Genomic DNA, 20,680 nt, shown 5'->3' on the forward strand with positions numbered 1-20,680 from the left:
TATTGTCATCTTAAAATATTATTATACTAAATATTATTATGTATTTTTGTGCATATTCAAAATCGGCTCATTAAACAGAGTCTAACCATGTCACTCGGATTTTCAAAATTCTTAACTGAAGTGGCTTGAAAACACAGTTTTCCACTAGTTTAGTAACTGATGATGTGGTGAGGTGTTTGATGATGCAGTAGAGATGCTTGCTTTGCTGAACTTTCGGAAAAATTTTGTTTTGTCGAAAACTAGGTCGTTACACAGGGAACAATGTAAAAGTATTCCTTTGTTGTTACAAGGGTACCAATTTACTCTGGACACCTATGTTCTAGATTTATAGGGTACTGATTTGGTGTTGGGAGTGTAGTGGTTAATGTGCCTTGGGTATGTCACAACACACTATGGGTTACTTACCATGGAGTTTGTTGTGGATGGAGTGATAGCAAAATTGCAAGGTGAAAGGTTATTGCAACTAAAGAGAATTAGTAATAAGATGCTGCAAAAATTGGTGATGGTAGATGTAGTCACCATCTTCTACCATTTAAAGATCATTGAGGAGAACGCAACATCATCCTCCATAGATTGCCCCTCGAAGGAAGTTCAAAAGGTGTTAGAGGAGTTCAACATGTGTTTGAAGAACCTAAGCAATTACCCTCCTAAAGAGACATTGATAACAACATCCACTTACTCTCAGACTCATCATTGATTAGTGTTAGACCTTATAAATACCTACAATTTTAAAATTTTAAATTTAAATGGCTAGTCTCTGAGATGTTTGAGACCAGTGTCATTCCAGCAAGTCGAAGCACTTTTTCTAACCTAATTTTATTGGTTAAAAAGAAGGATGAAAGTTAGCAGTTTTGCATGGATTATCAGGCCCTAAACCCAATCACAGTCAAGGATAAATCCCTCATTCCTACCAAAGAAGAGATACTTGATGAACTTTTTAGTGAAAAATATTTTTCAAAGATAGACTTGCGATCCGGCTATCACCAGATTCGGATGAGTAAGTGTGCAATTCCTATGACAACTTTTCGCACTCATTCAGGCCATTATGAGTTTGTCGTCATGCCTTTCAACCTTACTAATGCTCCCTCCACATTCTAGACTACTATGAATTGCATTTTAGACCTTGCCTAAGGAAATTCATTGCTATTTTCTTTATAGCACAACTTGGGAAGAACACCTTTCCCTTTTGACCTTTACTCTCTCTATTCTGGCTCACCATCAAATTTTCGCTAAGATGTCTAAAAGTACATTTGGGTAGTAACAAATTAAATATTTGGGCCATGCTATATGTGCAGGGGGAGTAAAGGTTGACCCCTCTAAAATTGCTGCGATCCAAACTTGGCCTAAACAGAGTACTCTTAAGAAGCTAAGGCGATTCTTGGAGCTTACTGGTTACCATTGGAAATTTGTGGCCAGATTAGCTAAGCTAGCCTAGTCATTGATTGAGTTATTGAAGAAAAACAATTTCCAGTGAGGGGAAAAGGCAGATGTGGCATTTGAAAATTTGAAGAGTCCTATGACTCATACTCTGGTGTTGGGTATGCTTGATTTTTCTAAGACTTGCACAGTTGAGATGGAAATTTCCAACACATGTGTAGGTGCTGTAGTGACACAGGATGGCTATCCTTTGACCTATTTCAGCAGAAAATTAAGTTCAAAATTGGCTATATCATCTGCTTATATATGAGAGCTTTATGCCATCACTCATGCCATGGCAAAATGGCATCACTACCTCATCGGGCATTGATTTACTGTCAAAATTGACCACCAAAGGTTGAAGGAGCTTATGTCCCAGGTGATATTAATACTGGATCAATAGTATTATTTGGCTAAACTATTAGGGTATGACTTTGATATCAAATTTAGATCAGGCAGACATAACCAAGTGGCTGACGTGCATCATTATTATTCAGTTACCTCAGTCAGTTGGGTTTTTGGCTATCCTAGTGGTGGTTGATCGATTTAGTAAATCCAGGTATTTTCACATCTTGAAACCAGGTTTCAATGCTAAGGAGGATGCCCAAGTGTTCATTAATACAGTGGTCAAATTACATAGTTTCCCCCTCTCTATTATGTCTGATCATAACCCACTATTCTTAAGCCATTTCTGGAAGAATTTGTTTGAGTTCTGCAACCCTAAACTCCACTATAACACTGCATACTAGTATACTACTCTCAGAGTGATGGGCAGACGGAAGTGTTGAATTGTACACTAGATCAATATTTGAGAGCTTTTACTCCTTTTCTTCTTAAGTATTAGGCTTCCTACCTATCTTGGGACAAATTTTGCTATAATGAGTCCTTTCATCTTGGCTATCAATATATCCCTACAAGAGGCTCTTTTAGGGTTTCGAATGCAATTCCTACCTAGTTACTCTCCTAGGAGCACTATAGTGATATAAGTGGATGAAGTTTTCAGGGCAAGAGAGATACTGAACAGTGAGTTACAATATTTTCTGTACCAAGCTCAATCTAAAATAAAAAAGCAAGCAGATCACCACAGGAGGGGGATTGGGGGGTATTGGGTGCTCTTGAAGGTTAAACCCTATCAGAAAAAGATCTCTAACTCTCCAAAACCATAATAAACTCCTCAAACTCTTTTACAGACCTTATTAAATTATTCAAAAGGTTGGAAAAATGGCTTATCGGTTGAAGTTGTCGGTGATGTGTGCGTTTTATCCCGTGTTCCATGTGTTTTTGCTAAAGTCGTTCCATGGTCCTGCGCCTTCTGCACTGCTTGAAGATTCTAGCCTTTCATCTTGCTACAACCATGCCCCGCGACCATCCTTGCATGCCACACCGTCTTGACGCTTGCTTGTCTGCGTATGCAGATGTTGGTGGATTGGGAGGGTATAACACGTGAACATGCAACATGTGTTGATGTCTATGAGTTGCAACAGATGTTTCCCGACACTAACATTGAGGACAAGGTAATTTTGGAGGAAGGGATAATTGATAGAGAAGGGGCTCAAAAGCATATTGAATTAGAAGCAACAAACCTAAATGTAGAACTAGCAGCTCATGAAGAAAAGGTTTAGGCCAACACTAAGACCTAGAAGTGAGAGACCCAAGATCCCACCTAAATGGATGAAAGACTATGTGAAGAAATAGTTTGTGCCACACCAAATTATTTTTACACGTAGTTAGTTACTAGAAATATTGTATGAGATCTAAAAAAGTGAGATAGAGAATTACGTCGAGTTTGGATTCATCCTTTGAGTTCCTCCTCTAACTCGAAGGAGGGGTATCACATTCTTTTGTCACCATTTTATTACAGTCAATGCAATAATCCATCCCTTAATTTCTTCCTACAACTCTATTTCATAATCCTACTACTATTGCTACCTTTTACATCAATATATAATTACAAATTTGTTGTTATCAATTTATTTATGGAGAAATTAACCACTATTATAGTGTATATAGTATAAACAGAATTTGATAGTTGATACTGTATTAACTACCCTTCACAGTAATGTATATATAAATTAAACCCAAATCCATTATATAGAATCTATTTTCAAACACACGTACACACACACACAAATGTAAAAAAAAAAAAAAACTAATAGGTAAGGAACTATAAAGCTTCAATTTATGTGAAAAATAGGAAATTAATGGAGTAATAATATTAGTTAGTAGTTATACCACAATATGTAACACCCTAATTACCCTAAACCTTACCTCATGCCGTAAAGCAAAGGTAAATCAAAGGTTATGGTAATTCTAAGGCTTATATACAATAATAGATATAGAAGGAATTAATATTTCTAGAAGCCCGATGAAGAAATAAGCTCAAAAACAGAGTTACAAAAGCTCAAAATGTTCGTACGAAGCTACAAACTTAAGGCACATGAAAAAGATACAAAATAACAAGATATAAGTATATAAGAGAGTATAGTAGTCATAAGGAACTAGCCTCAGTCCGCGGAGTTTAGGCCGACTAGTTATATACAGACATACAGAGTTTTGAAAGTTAAAACAGCATATACAGAATATCTCTCTCAAAGAAAGCCTCTAAGGAAAATATAAATACAAAAGTGAGAGAACTAGTCAAAATAACCAAAATGACAACAAAATGGAATAAAGTCCTCCGCTCTATCACTATTAAGCAACTCACCGAGGTGGGTGGCGACCTCATCTGAAAAACAACAACAGAATATGGTATGAGAACCAAAGGTTCTCAGTATGGTAACAGTGCCCAATAATGTAAGATATAAGACTCTAGGATGCCAAAGGCAATCTTATAGCTTCTTAGCAATCATGAGATTCAACTTAAAGCATACTAATATTAAAATAATTACTTTAAAAGCCATAATGAAATAGGAAAATCTAACTTAGTGGATTTCTAATCTAGCAATTCTCTGCCGTTCCACAACCTTTGCCAGCCTAACCGCCATGCGATCCCATCGGACCTCCTCTCAATCCCAGCAGAAAACACAAGTAATAACAATGCAAGTAAAGCACAAGTATAGCATGTATATCAAGAAATTCAAGAAGCAAATAATCATGTTATACAGTTAGGTAAGCAATTCAAGTTGGCAAAGCAATACAAACAGATAGAAGATGCAAATGATGAATGCCTGTCCTAATTGGCTATGATATCATATCGTCGATTCAACTACCAACCCGACACATCTCCACGGGGATGTTGCCTTTCGATCACGAATATAGATACGGGATCCCCGAGTAAAGTGATCACTTTAATCTCTAGTCCTAGACTCGTCTCAACAATCAGTGGTCCATAATTCCACAATCCATCGCACAATCATCATTACACTACTCCGCCATCTCACTCAACTAATTCCATCCTCAGTACCTGATGAGCGGATATTTTATACACATTTTGGCATTGTTTTGATATAGTTTTTGTTATGTTTTGTTTAAGTTTTATTAATTTTTCATAGGTTCTAGTGCAAAATTCACATTTTTGGATTCTACTTTGAGTTTGTATATTTTCATGCAATTTCAGGTATTTTCTGGCTGAAATTGAGGAGTTGGAGCAAAAGTCTGATTCAGAGACAGAGAAAGCACTGCAGATGTTGTTAGGATCTGACCTCCGTGCACTAGAAGGAGCTTTTCTGGAGCTACAAAAGTCCAAATGGCGCGATTTTAACGGCTATGGAAGGCTAACATCCAGGGCTTTCCAGAAATATATGATAGTGCATACTTTGCTTCAAAATTGAAGGCCCAAAACTGGCGTTCAACGCCAGGCACCAGCCACATTCATGGCATCCAGCGCCCACAGGGGAGCAACTGGAGTTCAACGTCCAAAAGGGGATCCCTAGCCAGCGTTCAATGCCCCTAAGGGACATTAGCACGTGGGACACACTCAAGCTCAGCCCAAACACTCACTAAGTGGGCTCTAAAAGTGGATTTTTGCACTGTCAACTTACTTTATCTTATTTCTGTAATCCTTAGTCCTTAGATTAGCATATATAGACAAGAGTTCACCCTCGTTAAGGACTCTTGCCCATTTTCACATTTACCATTGTATTTTTCTATTAGCATGATTCACTAAACCTCCTAGGTTAAGGTTAGGAGCTCTGCTAATTCTCATGGATTAATAAAAGTCGTACTACTGTTCTATTCAATTCGTGTGTGACTCTATTCTAAGATGTATCTTCGTTCTTCAACCTTATGAATGGGATGATCCGTGACACTTATCTTCAATCTACAAGGGTTCGGTGTGAGTCTGTAACAGGAGATCAGTGAACCACCAGCTTAATTATACATCTCTTAGATGGCTAATCCACGACTTCGTTAGAGACTTCTCGAGACACCAGTTCAGCCGAGGTATGGGGAGATTAGGGTCTTTGTGGTAAAGGCTAGAACCAAAGGCACAGCATTCTCTGATTTGGAAGATTCGACCTTGTCTATGGCGTTTTGAGTAGGATCATCAAGGGGATGAACTGCAGGAGCTTCACCCTCATTCAGGTTGGGTGCACACTAAACCTGGCGTTCGGCCTGAGGGAGGAAGATTGGCGGCCATTAAACCGGAGTTGATCACTTACAACCTGCCATGGAAGGAGTCACTCACAGTTGGTGAAAGACAATAGGAAAGGTTGATCCAGAAGAATGAAGCATCTCCGAAGCCTCAACTGTTCTCTTATCGCTAGTTTTACTCAAATTAAGTAATTTCATCTCTATTCCTGTTTTATGCACTTATATCAACAAACTATCTTTTCTAATTGCCTGACTAAGATCTACAAGGTGTCCATAGATTGATTCAAAACAACTCACCATATACCCCCAAGACCTCCAAGGCTTCCTCATTTTCACATTGTGGCCGAAAATCATCAAGAGAAAAAGGAGAGAAAGTTCTTGGTTCATAAATCTTGAAAGCTTGATTTCTTCTGAACTAAAACTCAAATCAAAACTCTGATTACACCAAAATGATCCTCTCTTCTTCCTCTACATAACCATGTAACTTATCAAGGCTAGAATTAAGGTTAGATGGCTGTCCCTTTCCCCTTTGAATTCGGTTTTCAAGGAAGCATGCTCAAAACATGTGTTTTCTTGATATTCTTCCTTAGATCTCTTGTTTAGCTTGATTTGTGAGCCAAGAATCTTCAATTACCAACATGTTTAAAGTGAGGAATCCTTTCCTAACATGTTGATTAAGGTTTTGTCAGTTGAGGTTTTATGGATTCAAAGTTGTTCTTGATGTGTTTTAGGAGGAAAAAGTGCAAAAGGAATGCCTAAAAGCATAACCAGATTTGAGGCAGCAAATCAAGGTAGAGTTTGGTAAAATTAATCTTGATTAATTATGTTTGAGTTGTGTTATTATGATATGGTTTGATTATGCTTGAAATTGATTGTTTATATGAGTTATTCTTGTTGAAATTTTGGTGAAAATTTGATGAAATTTGATGATATTCAAGCTATGAATGCATGTTCTTGTGGCTGCTGGAATTTTGAACCCTAGGACTCAAATTGGGGTTGAATTTATGTTGAAATCCAACAGGAAAAAAGGGGCTTTGGTGGCTGCAATTTTATTTTGAATTATGGTAAAAATCAGTTGCTGAAAAGATTGAAAAATGCGTAAAAACAGAGAAAGAATCTGAAAAATTTACGAAGAACACTTTGAGTGTGATGAAGAATATTGAAGAACACCTTTTAGATCTTAAAAAGGGCAAGGTTGTAATTATTTTGGTGTTTGAGGGGTTATTTTGTAATTTCTAAAAGTTAGGGTGGTTAAAGTAGAAATATTAAAAGTTACAGGTGGTAAAAAGTGAATTTTAAAGTTAAAAGTAAAAGGTAAGTTAATTTTTGAAAATTTAATGATAAAATAATAAATAATAATAAAATATTAAATAATAGTATTTAATTAAAAATAACATTTTAATAAAAATAATATAATAATGCAGCAAGGACAATTTTTCGTAAAAGCTTTAGAAAGACAACTTTAAGCTCAGAATCTCATAATTACCTTCATAAAACACTCAGGAAGTGATAATAACATATTAGTGAGGCAAAGATAAAGGAAAGATAAAAAGTTAAAGAAAAGATAAAAATCGAAGAAAAATTTTGTAAAGTTTTAACGATAGAAACAAACAGAGATTAGTAAACAAACTAGGAGCAACATAGTTAGTATTTGAGTTGTGCTTAGGGTTAGGTATAACATGAAAAGTTAAACTATTTCAGTATAGACTTAATGAACCTGTACTTGGGACAGGCTAACTATTCATACTGAAATTTACATAAGCTTTAAATACATATGTTAAAGATTCAAAGAGGCACAGAAAAAAGAGGAACCAGAGCAGAGTAAGGAGACAAAGGGAAAGGAGTAATCAAAGCAGAGTAAAGATTCAAAGAGAATAGAGTAATATGATAAAGAGATTAGAGAACAAGCAGAGGGCCTGTTGAAAGGTCATTTGTTGCATTAAAGCAACTCTAGAGATTTTTGTGTGTTCATCTGTTGCATTGAGGCAGTCAGATAGATGGTGGTACGACCACTGAGAGTGCTTTCCTGGGATACCTTGCTAAAATGCTTTGCTGTAAGACAGAGGTTGTTTACAGAGGTATCGAGATCAGTGTGCTCCTGTAAGACAGAGGTTGCTTACAGTGAGTGTGCTGTTGCTCCTGTAAGACAGAAGTTGCTTACAGTGAGTGTGTTGTACTTATGTAAGACAGAGGTTACTTACAGTGAGTATGTTGGGCATATATAGGCTAACAAATGCCACCCTGCAAGACAAAGGGTGCTTGTAATGGGTATTGCCAACAGGAAAGCCTTATCCAGACAGAGGTTATTGGGTAACGTCGGGAGTGGGTTAGTAACCGACAAATGAGCTCATTACTTGCACTAGGGCTAGACATGCATCATACTTGGTTGTGCATTTCTTCTGTTATGTTTGTTGTATGAATGTATGCTTTCTTTGTTTGTATTCTATTCTTTGTATTTGTGTTTTATTTTCTTGTATTCTTCTGTTTGTATTATGCTTTCTGTTTTCTCTCTTTTCTCTATTTATCTGTATCTTCTGTTTACTACTTCTCTGTATTCTGCTATTCGTCTGTGAAACAACACAGAATTAATGAACGTAACTAATAACCCCGACCCTACTAAGAAATCCCCAGTTCTTACCCCTTCTCTCTCCCTTCCCCCTCTAGATGGAAGCAAGAGTATGTATCCTTACATAGTCCACTGATGATAGTTCTGCAAAGGGGTTCTGCTCTGGCTAGTCTTCTGAGTCTAGAGCGAGATTCGTTTTCTGTTTATATGTATATACTGTGAGACCAACCAACGTTTGCACCCCTTAACCTAAATTCTGTGTACGAAACTCCTGTTATGTGGCTACGTGATGAAGTACCAGTGGGACGTCATATGACAACGTATGATCATGTAGAGGAGTAGTAGATGATCTTCCACTTTTGATGACATTCCACCTGACTTGAGTTTTGAAGACTTAGAACGTACTTTCCCTCGCTTTAGTAGTCTAGAGGGACTAGGTGAGTATGGAGTCTAGGCTAGCCTGGGCGCTAGCTTAGGGACTTCTTGAACAGGTCAGGGCCTGGGATGTTGTATGTATATATATGTATATAGTTATTACCTAGCTATATCTATGGGTGTTCTAACAAAAATTCTATACTCTAATAAAGGTTGGATCACGGAATGTTATCAACTGCTTGAGATATATTTATGCGTGGTTGTTTATTACTATTTTATCTGTTATTATTTGTGAACTGATTATGAATGATTCTATTTATTAATCCAAACATTTTCAAAAAAAAAGTACCTCGAAAAATAACTACGCTTTTAACAACGAATCAGGCTCATATAATAAATAATAGATAATAATTAGAAAGACAAGTTGGTAGCGCTCAGTTTCTAGTATGATCATGACGTACCAGAAATTGGGTCGTTACACGTGTGACATAGAGGAGATCAAGCACTTCATGGGATCCTCCAGAAGGAGTAGTAGCCGCCATCACTAAGTTGGATTCGTTCCCTTTACTCCCCTGTTGCCTATGTTATTTTTTATGTTTTCCATATATTTTGTTTTGTTGTCTGTTTCTAGTGCATGATCATATGTCTTTATGTCTTAAAACTATGAAATATTCCAGGAATCTCTCACCTTGCTTAAAAGAAAAATTATTTTACAAAAAAGAAAAAAAGAAATGTAAGATGCATGAGTTTCGAGTTTTATATTAGGAATAGTTCAATTATTTGATGTGGTGGCATTGCTTTTGTTTTCTGAATGCATGAGAAAACAGTGCATATTTGATGCTGCTGTTAAGAATGTTGGCCCTTGAAAGAATGAGGGTAAAAGAGAAGTATTATTGGTGATATGAAAAATCCTAAAATTGATTCTTGAAGTAAGAAAAAGCAGCAAAAAGCAATAAAAGAAAAAAATATATGCAAAAAAAGCAAAAAAAGAAATAAAAAGCAGAAAAAGCCAATAACTTTTTAAACCAAAGGACAAGAGCAAAAAGCAATAGCTCTTAAAACCAAAAGGCAAGAGCAAGGATCCAAGGCTTTGAGCATCAATGGTTAGGAGGGCCTAAAAGAAAAATCTTAGCCTAGGCCGTTCAAATGAGCTGCTTCCCTAACTATATGCTTGTGGTGTGAAGGTGTCAAGTGAAAAACTGGATACTGAGCAGTTAAAGTCGTGGTCCAAAGCAAAGAGCGTGCTTAAGAACTCTGGACAACACTGGCTGGGGACTCTAGCAATGCTGAGTCACAATTCTAAGGGGTTCACCCAGTTAAAGTGTCTGTGGCATTTATGTATCCGGTGGTAATACTAGAAAACAAAGTTCTTAGGGTCACAGCCAAGACTCTAAAGAAGCTGTGTTCAAGAATAAAAAAGAACTTAACTAGGAGAATCAATAATATCATTTGGATTCTAAGTTCCTAGAGATGCCAAATATTCTGAGCTTCAATTGAAAGTGAGATACCAAAACTATTTAGAAGCAAAAAGCTAGTAGTCCCGCTCATCTATTTGAAACTGAACTTCATTAAGAACTCTAGAATTTATTGCATCCTTATATTTCTTTTTATCCTACTTTGTTTTTGGTTGCATAGGGACAAGCAACAGTTTAAGTTTGGTGTTCTGATGAGTGGGTATTTTATACGCTTTTTGGCATTATTTTCATATAGTTTTTGTTATGTTTTGTTTAAGTTTTATTAAGCTTTCATAGGTTCTAGTGAAAAATTCACATTTTTGGATTCTACTTTGAGTTTGTGTGTTTTCATTCAATTTCAGGTATTTTCTGGCTGAAATTAAGGAGCTGGAGCAAAAGTCTGATTCAAAGACAGAGAAAGCACTGCAGATGCTGTCATGATCTGACCTCCGTGCACTAGAAGGAGCTTTTTTGGAGCTACAAAAGTTCAAATGGCACGCTCTAAATGGCTATGGAAAGCTAACATCCATCACTTTCCCAAAATATATAATAGTCTATACTTTGCTTCCAGCGCCCACAGGGGAGCAACTAGAGTTCAACACCCAAAAGGGGGTCCCTAGCCAGTGTTCAACACCCCTAAGGGACATTAGCACGTGGGAGACACTCAAGCTTAGCCCAAACACTCACCAAGTGGGCCATAGAAGTGGATTTTTGCACTGTCAACTTACTTTATCTTATTTCTGTAATTCTTAGTCATTAGATTAGTATATATAGACAAGATTTCACCCTTGTTAAGGACTCTTGCCCACTTTCACATTTACCATTGTATTTTTCTATCAGCATGAGTCACTAAACCTCCTAGGTTAAGGTTAGGAGCTCTGCTAATTTTCATGGATTAATAAAAGTACTACTGTTCTATTCAATTCGTGTGTGACTCTATTCTAAGATGTATCTTCATATTTCAACCTTATAAATGGGATGATCCGTGACACTCATCTTCATTCTACATGGATTCAATTTGAGTCTGTAACAGGAGATCACTGAACCACCAACTTGATTATACCTTTCTTAGACGGCTAATCCACGACTTTGTTGGGAACTTCTCGAGACACCAGTTCAGCAGAGATATGAGGAGATTAGGGTCTTTGTGGTAGAAGCTAGAACCAAAGGCGCAACATTCTCTGATTCGGAAGATTCGACCTTGTCTATGGTGTTTTGAGTAGGATCATCAAGGGGGATGAACTGCAGGAGCTTCACCCTTATTCATGTTGGGTGCACACTAAACCTGGCGTTCGGCCTGAGGGAGGAAGATTGGTGGCCGTTAAACCGGCATTGATCACTTACAGCCTGCCATGGAAGGAGTTACTCATAGTTGGAGAAAGACAGTAGGAAGGGTTGATCCAAAAGAATGAAGCATCTCCAAAGCCTCAACCGTTTCCTTATCACTAGTTTTACTCAAATTAAGTAATTTCTTCCCTATTCCTGTTTTATGCGTTTATCTCAACAAACTACCTTTTCTAATTGCCTGACTAAGATCTACAAGGTGTCCACAGCTTGATTCAAAACAACAATCTCCGTGGAATCCACCCTGACTCACCTCAGGTTCATTTGTGCAGAGTTAATTTCCGTGCACCAGTACCGCAGAAACCTAAGTCTCCATCTTCTAGATTCATACAGAAATTTACTAAATTAAGTCACTAACTCATCCTTAGAAGTATTAGAGCCTAAATACTAGAAAGTATTTCTAAACGGCACTTAAAGAATGTTTGAAAGCTCGAGAACCTTTGAAAATGAAGAAAAATAAATTTTCAGGAAAACAGAGGTCTCGCGTACGCAAGCTTCTGCCTTGCGTACGCATGCAGATGAAAAAGGGATGGTCGCGTACGCAACCCCATGCTCGCGTACACGAGATGTCTAACTAGCATGGGTTGATCGCATCGCGTGTCAAAGTTCGTGTACGCAAAGGTTGCATTTCGGATAGCTCGCATACGCATGCAGTGCCTCGCGTACGCGAGATACCCAACTCGAATAGACTGGTTGCGTCGCGTGCACTGTGTTGTGTATGCAACCCTCACCAGACTTGCAGAATTCAATTTTAAACACCAAACTTTAAATGTTCATAAATTTCTCTACAAAAATTTGTTTTCATCAAACTTTATATCCATTTAAAGCTCTTAAAATAGCCTTTAATTTAAAACAAATTTCAACCTATTTTAAAAACTGATACTTAAGTTATGATCCGTCAAAGTTCGGTAAAACAAGGTTTTCAAAAAATCAGCAAGGTTCTCAAATTTCCCAAAATTCACAGTTAATACCAAATATCTTACAACCATAATAGTTTCAATGGACCTAAATGATATTTATATACCCTCCAATTCACTCCACATCCTATCAACATGCAATTTCACCAATTTTATCCTAAAATTCTCATTTAACTTCCTCCAATTCACAATTAATCCACACAAGGCATTATATTACCATTTCCAACGTTTATTAATATCAATAAGCTTCAGAACCATTATTAACACTCAAAATCATCAATTTCAACCTCTATTTTAATAATCAACAAAAACTTCAAAGTTAAACACCATAATTCATCAAAATCAACAACACCATCATACATGATCAAATTCAACAATTTCCAACAATCAATTCAATCTAAACCTATCCTATGGTTCACTAGCTTAAGTATCCAGAAATATTACATATTACATAGAGGAAACTAAAACCATACCTTGGCCGATTCTCAATATGCACAAAGCACCACTTTGAGTCCAAACAAGCTTCCAATCACCAACAAATCACCAATCTCACCTTCAAAGCTCCAAATCAACTCCAACAATTGCAAGAACTCAACTAAAACCATATCAATTTCCACAAATCAACCTAGAGTTACCAAAATCATAATTTAACAAGGCAAAGAGTTTTTTTACCTTTTCTGATGGTGTTTGGGTCACAAACCACCAATAGCCCAACCTTAAATACCACCTAATCAATCAAAACACAAAAATTTATGCAAAACCAAAACCTAAATTTTCGAATTTCTTAGGGAAGAAAAATGGGCAGAGATTTGCGGGAAGCTTACCACAATATCTAGCTAGAAGTGACGGGCTCAGTGAGAGCTTCGCATGGCCGCAAATGGCACGTGAATCGGAGCACCGTAGCTCGAGTTATGGTCACCGGAAGAGAGGAGTGAATAGTGACAATGGTGAAAAGATCTCACCTCTCTCCTCACTTGTGCAGCTGTGTTGTTTGTGTTTATGAGGATTATGAGGCTGAATTGGCCTCACTTAAGGGTATATATGTGTTGGGCTTGGGCTCGGTCCAACCCGTTAGCATTTTTTGTCCGTTAGGCCCAATTTCGGGCCAAACCTTTAAAATTACTGTCCGATTTTCAGTTCTAAATGTTTTCCTAAGGTTTTCTATAGTTTTTATCACTCTCGCACAGTACTGGACATATTTAAGCTGGTACTGCCGGTTAATTTACCGGTTCACGTTTTTACACAATTTTCTGAAGAAAATTACTTTTTCTAACTCAAAAAAATCTACCGAGTCCAAAAATCACATTTAAATTTTCTAATTAATATTCTAAATTTTTGGATCCTATTTTGGGCAATTAATTAATTATTTTAATTAAACAGTTAATTAATCGCGGTTCTTACACAATACAGCTTGATTTGGTAATGGTTTTTAGAGATGTGTTTGGACTGGTTGCGAAAATAGATTCTCTCATTTTTTTCTCAATTAAGGGTATAAAGTGTGAGCTCTAACCCTTCAATATTTTCTCTTAGTCACACTTATAAAATATATGATGAAAGATTATATTTTATATTCCTAAATAAAAACAAATTCAGTGAATCTAATCCCAACCAACTTCAATGACACTTTTGTGGAGCCCCTCTTCTGACAAAGGAATGAAAAACTTTGCCTTTTTTCCATTGGAATAAAATTGGCTAGAGTCTTTTTACATTTTTCAAGAAATGTAAGTCCCTGTTAGTAGAGGTTTTCGAAAGGCAAGAATATTATTAAAAATAAATATAAGTGTTGTACTCAAACGGCAAAATTGTTCAAAATTAATATTAATTTTATTTTTTAACTTTATAAATACTAACTACACACACTTTCATTCACACAATTTCTTCCAATCTTCTCCAATAATTTTCAAATTTCTCCAACAAAAATTTGACTTGTTATCATTTAAAAAATGAATTCAAATCAATTCAACTTTATTTCCAATTACTTATAAAATTTTTCTCAAGATCCAAATACCGAATAATCTCAACCTTCAAACTCTCAAAATCCAAATGAAAACTTCACACTACCAAATACATTTCAAAGTCCAAATCTATAAACCTTCATAATTTTAATTTTCAAGTTCCATGTAACAATCAATTTTCTATTTTTCAACTACATAATCAAAATTCACAAACACCACCATATACATTCTCATCCATATTTAACCCCTCAATTGAAAATATAGCCCCAATATTCTTACAATTTCTAACTCAATTCAACGCATCAATGCTTGACTTAGTCGGTATTAGTGGCACTTCTAATTTATTAAATCAAAATCTAATATGTTATAGGCCAAATTCACAATATTCAGATTATGCCATCCTCATGGATTAGATATTATCGACCCTAATAATGATGAAATTGAAAGCCACAAACAAGATAGCATTTAGCACTAGCAATGGAAAGAGGATGAGATGATGATTAGTGTGTAGTTAAATATTTCAACTGACCCTATAGTCGGTATCAACCAAAAGGGTGAAACATTTTGGAATCAAATCCACAACTACTATGAAGAATTAAAACTAGACATAATAAAAAGGGGGACAGTTGCATTTAAAAACGATGGTATAAGATCAACAAGACTATTACATAATTTGTTGGTTACTACGATCAAGCTACTAGAGACTTAAGGAGTCATTTGAACTCTGATGATATTAAGGAGTGGGCTTATAAACTCTATTCCACAAAACTAAAGTCAGTACAACTAGAGCATACTCATCATCATCAAATCTAGAAATACTATTGGTTGAGGAAATTGGTGTGGACTCCCTTGTTTGCCCAAAAGGATTAAAGAAGAGAAAAATAAAGGGTAAGAAAAAAGTACAAATGATTGAATACCTTGTTAACCAAAGAAAATCAATGATAGTTAAGAAATTATCTCTCATGGGGGATATTAAGAATGTTAGGAGAAATGAGTTACTGATAGGAAAAAGAAAGAGAAGTGGAGAGGGAGCATAGAGAAAAGATTATGGCAATAAAAAAAAAGTTGTTACAAATTCAAGTGACAATGAAGGAACAAGAATTACAAACTCGGAGGAATATTAAAGAAATGGAGTTAAATGCAAAGAAAAGGGAAATTGAGAGGATGGAAATGACTCTATATATCCCGATCTTCATCGTGATGAACAGAACGAATCTGACAAATTGGCTCTGTTCATCACATTAAGATGAACTGCCTGACAAACACCCGTATCTACTTGGGTTCGTGTGAGTACCTGGAAGAAAAGCACGAGCCAACAGCTATGGATTCACATCTCTCAGACGGTTAATCCACGATTTTTTTGGGACTTCTCGAGACACCAGTTCAGCCGATCTCCGGGGAGATTAAGGTCTCCAAGGTATAGGCTAGATCCAAGAAGCAGCATTCTCTGATCCGGAAGATTTGACCTTGTCTGTGGCGTTTTGAGTAGGATCACCAAGAGAATGGATTGCTATGCGCTTCACCCTTTGTCAGATTGAATATCACGACCACTGGCCATGGCCGTGTTCAACCTGTAGCAGAGGAGATCAAGGACTATTGGCGTGGCTTTGATTACTTACAGCCTGCCATAGAAGAAGATCATTCACAGGCAAAGAAGATAATAGTACCAGAGTTACTTCAGAAAGACGACAAAGCAACTCCAACTCTCAATCTAATCCTATCATCTATTCCTATCTCTGAAAACACATGCTTTGCACATTCAACATAAAACCTTTTAATTCTGTCTGACTAAGACCTGCAAGACAACCATAAGCTTGCTTCAAGCCACAATCCTCGTGGGATCGACCCTGACTCGCTCAGGTATTACTTGGACGACCCAGTGCACTTATTGGTATTGCTACTGTTGTACGAAATAGTGTGGGTATTGCGTACACGCGCACAATCCACTCTAAAAACTAGTTTTCACATTGAATTTTTGCATGAATAAAACTAAGTTAACAAGGATTAATAATAATTATTATTAATTGAAATACCTATGTAACCTACAAAAATTTAGTGACATTCATTTTGAGCACAAATAAATAACATTAATTTGACTGGTAAGGTTGTTTTTCATAATGTAAATAGTTAGATAAGGCTAAAATTGTGACAAAGAGAAAACTAGATATCCAAATGCAGGAACAAACTTATGGAAACTAGCCACTGTCCACAGAGTAAAAGAGCTGAAAATATGAATGCAATTGTACCGCTTTTAAAATATGAATAAGTATATAGCTGAAATCTTGCTTATTTATGTATTTATTTGTTTTGACTTCTCAGATTATTGCTTTGTTGAATAGCTGAAGAGCCAGGATAATATTTTTACATGATGGTTATATCTACTTGCTCTTCTCCTTCCTATACAATCAGATCAGTATTTCTTTTGAGGGTTTCATGAAACCAGGTTTTACTTTCGTGCTTTTCCTTCATCCAATTTATTGACTTATTTTCCTATACATTTTTAGAACTGGTCTAAATTACTAGACTTAATTAGTGGGATGAAGAACGTGTCTCAATTTATGTAAGAACTCTTTTTATAAATATATTTAACAAAAATGTACTGCCACCTAAAGAGGGTTTAGTCACTCATCCTTACAAGAGCTCAAGGTAATTAATAATAATAAACATCATCCTTGTAATTATTTCTAATATGGCTTTTATATCCATGATGATGCTTAGGCTATTGATGTAAATATTATGTTAAGAAACAATATGTAGAATGTAAGAATCGGAATTCATTAAAATAATAATAAAAATATAATATAATTGTCCGGAATAGGTTGAAAGTGATAAGAAATATTAAAATATAAAATTTAATGAAGAAAATAAAATTTAGCATAAAAATATGATTTATCATGTAAAAGCGCGTACTGGCTCTAATTGGACCGGCACTGTGAGTGAGAAAACAAATTAAATTATGAGTGAATAAATTTAAAAATTGAATTATATAAATTAGAAAGATAAAAGTAATTTAGAATTGAAAACCGAATACTAATTTTAAAGGTTTTGGCCCGAAATTAGGCCAAACGAATCAAAAACGCTAACGGATTGGATTGGGCTCAAATTCGGTCCAAGCCCAACATATATATACCCACTTATGAGGCATTTCATCCTCATTCATTCAGTAATTGAGAGAGAGGGACGGTGAGAGGAGAAGACGAGGGTGAAGGGTTTCACTATTCACCCCAATCTTGTTTCGATCATAACTTGAGCTATGAAGCTCTGATTTGAGTACCGTTTGAAGCCATGCAAAGCTCTTGCTGAGCATATCATTCTAGATAAATAAAGTGGTAAGAACTCAAAATCTATGCTCCAGTTTTCTGCCCTAATAGTTTTGCATTTTTGGGTATTATCTTTTAGTAGATTTTATGTTTTTGATTCTTTAGGTGGTATCCAACATTGGAAAATTGTTGGGTTTTTATCCCAATCCACAGTGGGTAAGGTAAGAAAGCTCTTAACCCTTATGAGTTGTCAATTTTTTAAACCTTATGATTAATTTTTGGTAATTTGTATGGTTATAGCTTGAATTATTGTTGAGTTGGAGTTAAATTGAAGAAGTGGTGCACTTGGAGTTGATCTTTGGTAGCAAGGCATTGTTGAGCTTGTTTGAGGAATTTATGCTTATGTAGGAATCGGCCAAGGTATGATTTTGATTTCAGTTAGTTAATATATAATATTTCGTGAAACTTAGGCTAGTGGACTGATGAGCGAATATTTTATACGCTTTTTGGCATCATTTTCACATAGTTTTTATCATGTCTTGTTTAATTTTTATTAAGTTTTCATAGGTTTTAGTGTAAAATTTACATTTTTGGATTCTACTTTGAGTTTGTGTGTTTTTGTGCAATTTCATGTAATTTCTGGCTGAAATTGCGGAGCTGGAGCAAAAGTATGATTCAGAGACAGAGAAAGCACTGCAGATGCTATCCGGATTTGACCTCCTTGCACTCGGAAGAGAGTTTCTGGAGCTACAGAAGTTTAAATGGAGCATTCTCAATGGCTATGAAAAGCTGACTTCTAGAGCTTTCCAGCAATGTTTAATAGTCCATACTTTGCTTTAGATTAGAAGGCCCAAAACTGGCGCCCAACACCAACCTCCTGCCCTACTCCAGGTGTCCAACGCCCAAAGGAGGAGACTAGCGGCCAAACGCCCAGAGAGGATCCCTTATCCAGCGTTCAATACCCTAAAGGTCTCATAGCACTTGGATCTCATCAAAGCTTAGCCCAAACACTCACCAAGTGGGCCCTAGAAGTGGATTTTAGCACTAAAAAGACTGTTTTATCCTTTCTTATGTAATCCTTAGTCATTAGTTTAGTATTTAAGGGATATTTTACATAATCCTCATGGACTTTATGCCATATTTTCATTTATCATTGTCTTTTCTATCAGTATGAATTTCTAAACCTCCTAGGTTGAGGGGAGGAGCCCTATTGAGTTCTATGAATTAATAAAAGTATTACTATTTCTCTTAAATCCGTGTTTGATTCAATTCTAAGATGTATCTTTGTTCTTCAACTTGATGAATGGAATGACCCGTGACAATCATCTTCGTTCTTCATACTAAGACCACATGCCTGACAACCACCTGTGTTCTTCTTGGGTTCGTGTGAATACGTGACTGGAAAGCATCGAACCACCAGCTTAATTATACATCACTTGGACGGCTAATCCACGACTTCGTTAGGGACTTCTCGAGACACCAGTTCAACCGAGGTATGGGGAGATTAGGGTCTCTGTGGTAGAGGCTAGAACCCATAGGCGCAGCATTCTCTGATCTGGAAGATTCGACCTTGTCCGTGGCGTTTTGAGTAGGATCATTAAGGAGAATGGACTGCAGGAGCTTCACCCTCAATCAGAATGGATCCACACTAACCCTGGGGTTCAGATCTAGAGGAGTATTGGCGGCTGCTCAAACCAACGTCAATCACATAGAGCTTGCCATAGAATAAATCATTCACAATTGAAGAAGACAGTAAGACCAGAATTAATCCAGAAGGACAAAGTATCTCCAAGCCTTAACCATCTTCTTATTACTGCTTACATTCGAATTCACAAAGTATTTTATACACTTTTATGCACTCAAATCCAACAACTCTTCTATTCGCCTGACTAAGATCTATAAGATAACCATAGCTTGCTTTAAGCCATAATCCTTGCGGGATCGACCCTGACTCGCTCAGGCATTACTTGGATGACCTAGTGCACTTGCTGGTTCAGTTGTACGAAGTGTGGAAATTTGTGCACCATGGACTTTATGATAGGATTGAATTGATTGTTGATAATTATTGTTGATTGATGAAGATTGTTGAGGACTTTGTTGTTGGTTATTGGGGTTGGCAAATATTAATGATGATATAATAATGAATAATAATTGATGATAAAAGTGTATGATTATTATTGTTATTGATGAGTATTGATGATGAAAAATTGGTAAATAATGATTGTGGTGGAAATTGTAAGATTTGGTGTGTCTTAAGTTAAACGTGGAGTTTATGAATGAATTGATATAGTGAGAAGTGCATGGTCTAGTGATGCTCGAATTTTTTGTATGATTTAAAATTTCACAAATGAAATCTCGTTGCAAGTATAGTTCTAAACCGACAAAGAATCCTCACATGCAAAAATATTGGTTGTCACAAGTACAAACCCCAATAAAAATTAACCAAAGTATTTAAACCTCGGGTCGTCTCACAAGGAATTGCAATGAAGTGATCAATTATTGGCTACGAAGATGCAAGGAGGTTTGATTTGGTAATTAGCAAGAAAATAAATGGCAAGAAAGTAAAATAACAATAACTAATAAAATAAAATAAAAAAACTCTTGGCTAGACATAGGTAATTGAGATCACCATCCTTGTCTACAAACCGTGTATTAATAATTATGAGGAACCAAGCTCATTAAGTCTACTTCCAAAGGCCTTAAGTACGTAATATCTACTCCTAGGCTTGAAGTACGTCAAATGGCTTGATCAACATCAATCCATAAGTCCTAACCTAGCTACTAATTAACTTAGTGGTAGGCTAGAGTCAATGGTTATCAAATTGACCACTAAGGGTTCTCAAATCACCAATTCAATGAGACC

General features: G+C 36.3%; 1 long non-coding RNA gene across 1 annotated transcript in view; it reads left to right on the plus strand.

Annotated features, from left to right (window-relative positions):
• The window catches only part of LOC107618801, a 13,812-nt gene continuing 9,637 nt past the window's right edge, over positions 16,506–20,680 (plus strand). Inside the window, exons 1-2 of the long non-coding RNA XR_001615382.2 lie at positions 16,506–16,823; positions 20,376–20,378. This is a non-coding gene — a long non-coding RNA (uncharacterized LOC107618801). The remainder of the gene's footprint in view (positions 16,824–20,375; positions 20,379–20,680) is intronic.

The sequence above is a fragment of the Arachis ipaensis genome, chromosome B01, assembly GCF_000816755.2.
Source record: "Arachis ipaensis cultivar K30076 chromosome B01, Araip1.1, whole genome shotgun sequence".
NCBI lineage: Eukaryota > Viridiplantae > Streptophyta > Magnoliopsida > Fabales > Fabaceae > Arachis > Arachis ipaensis.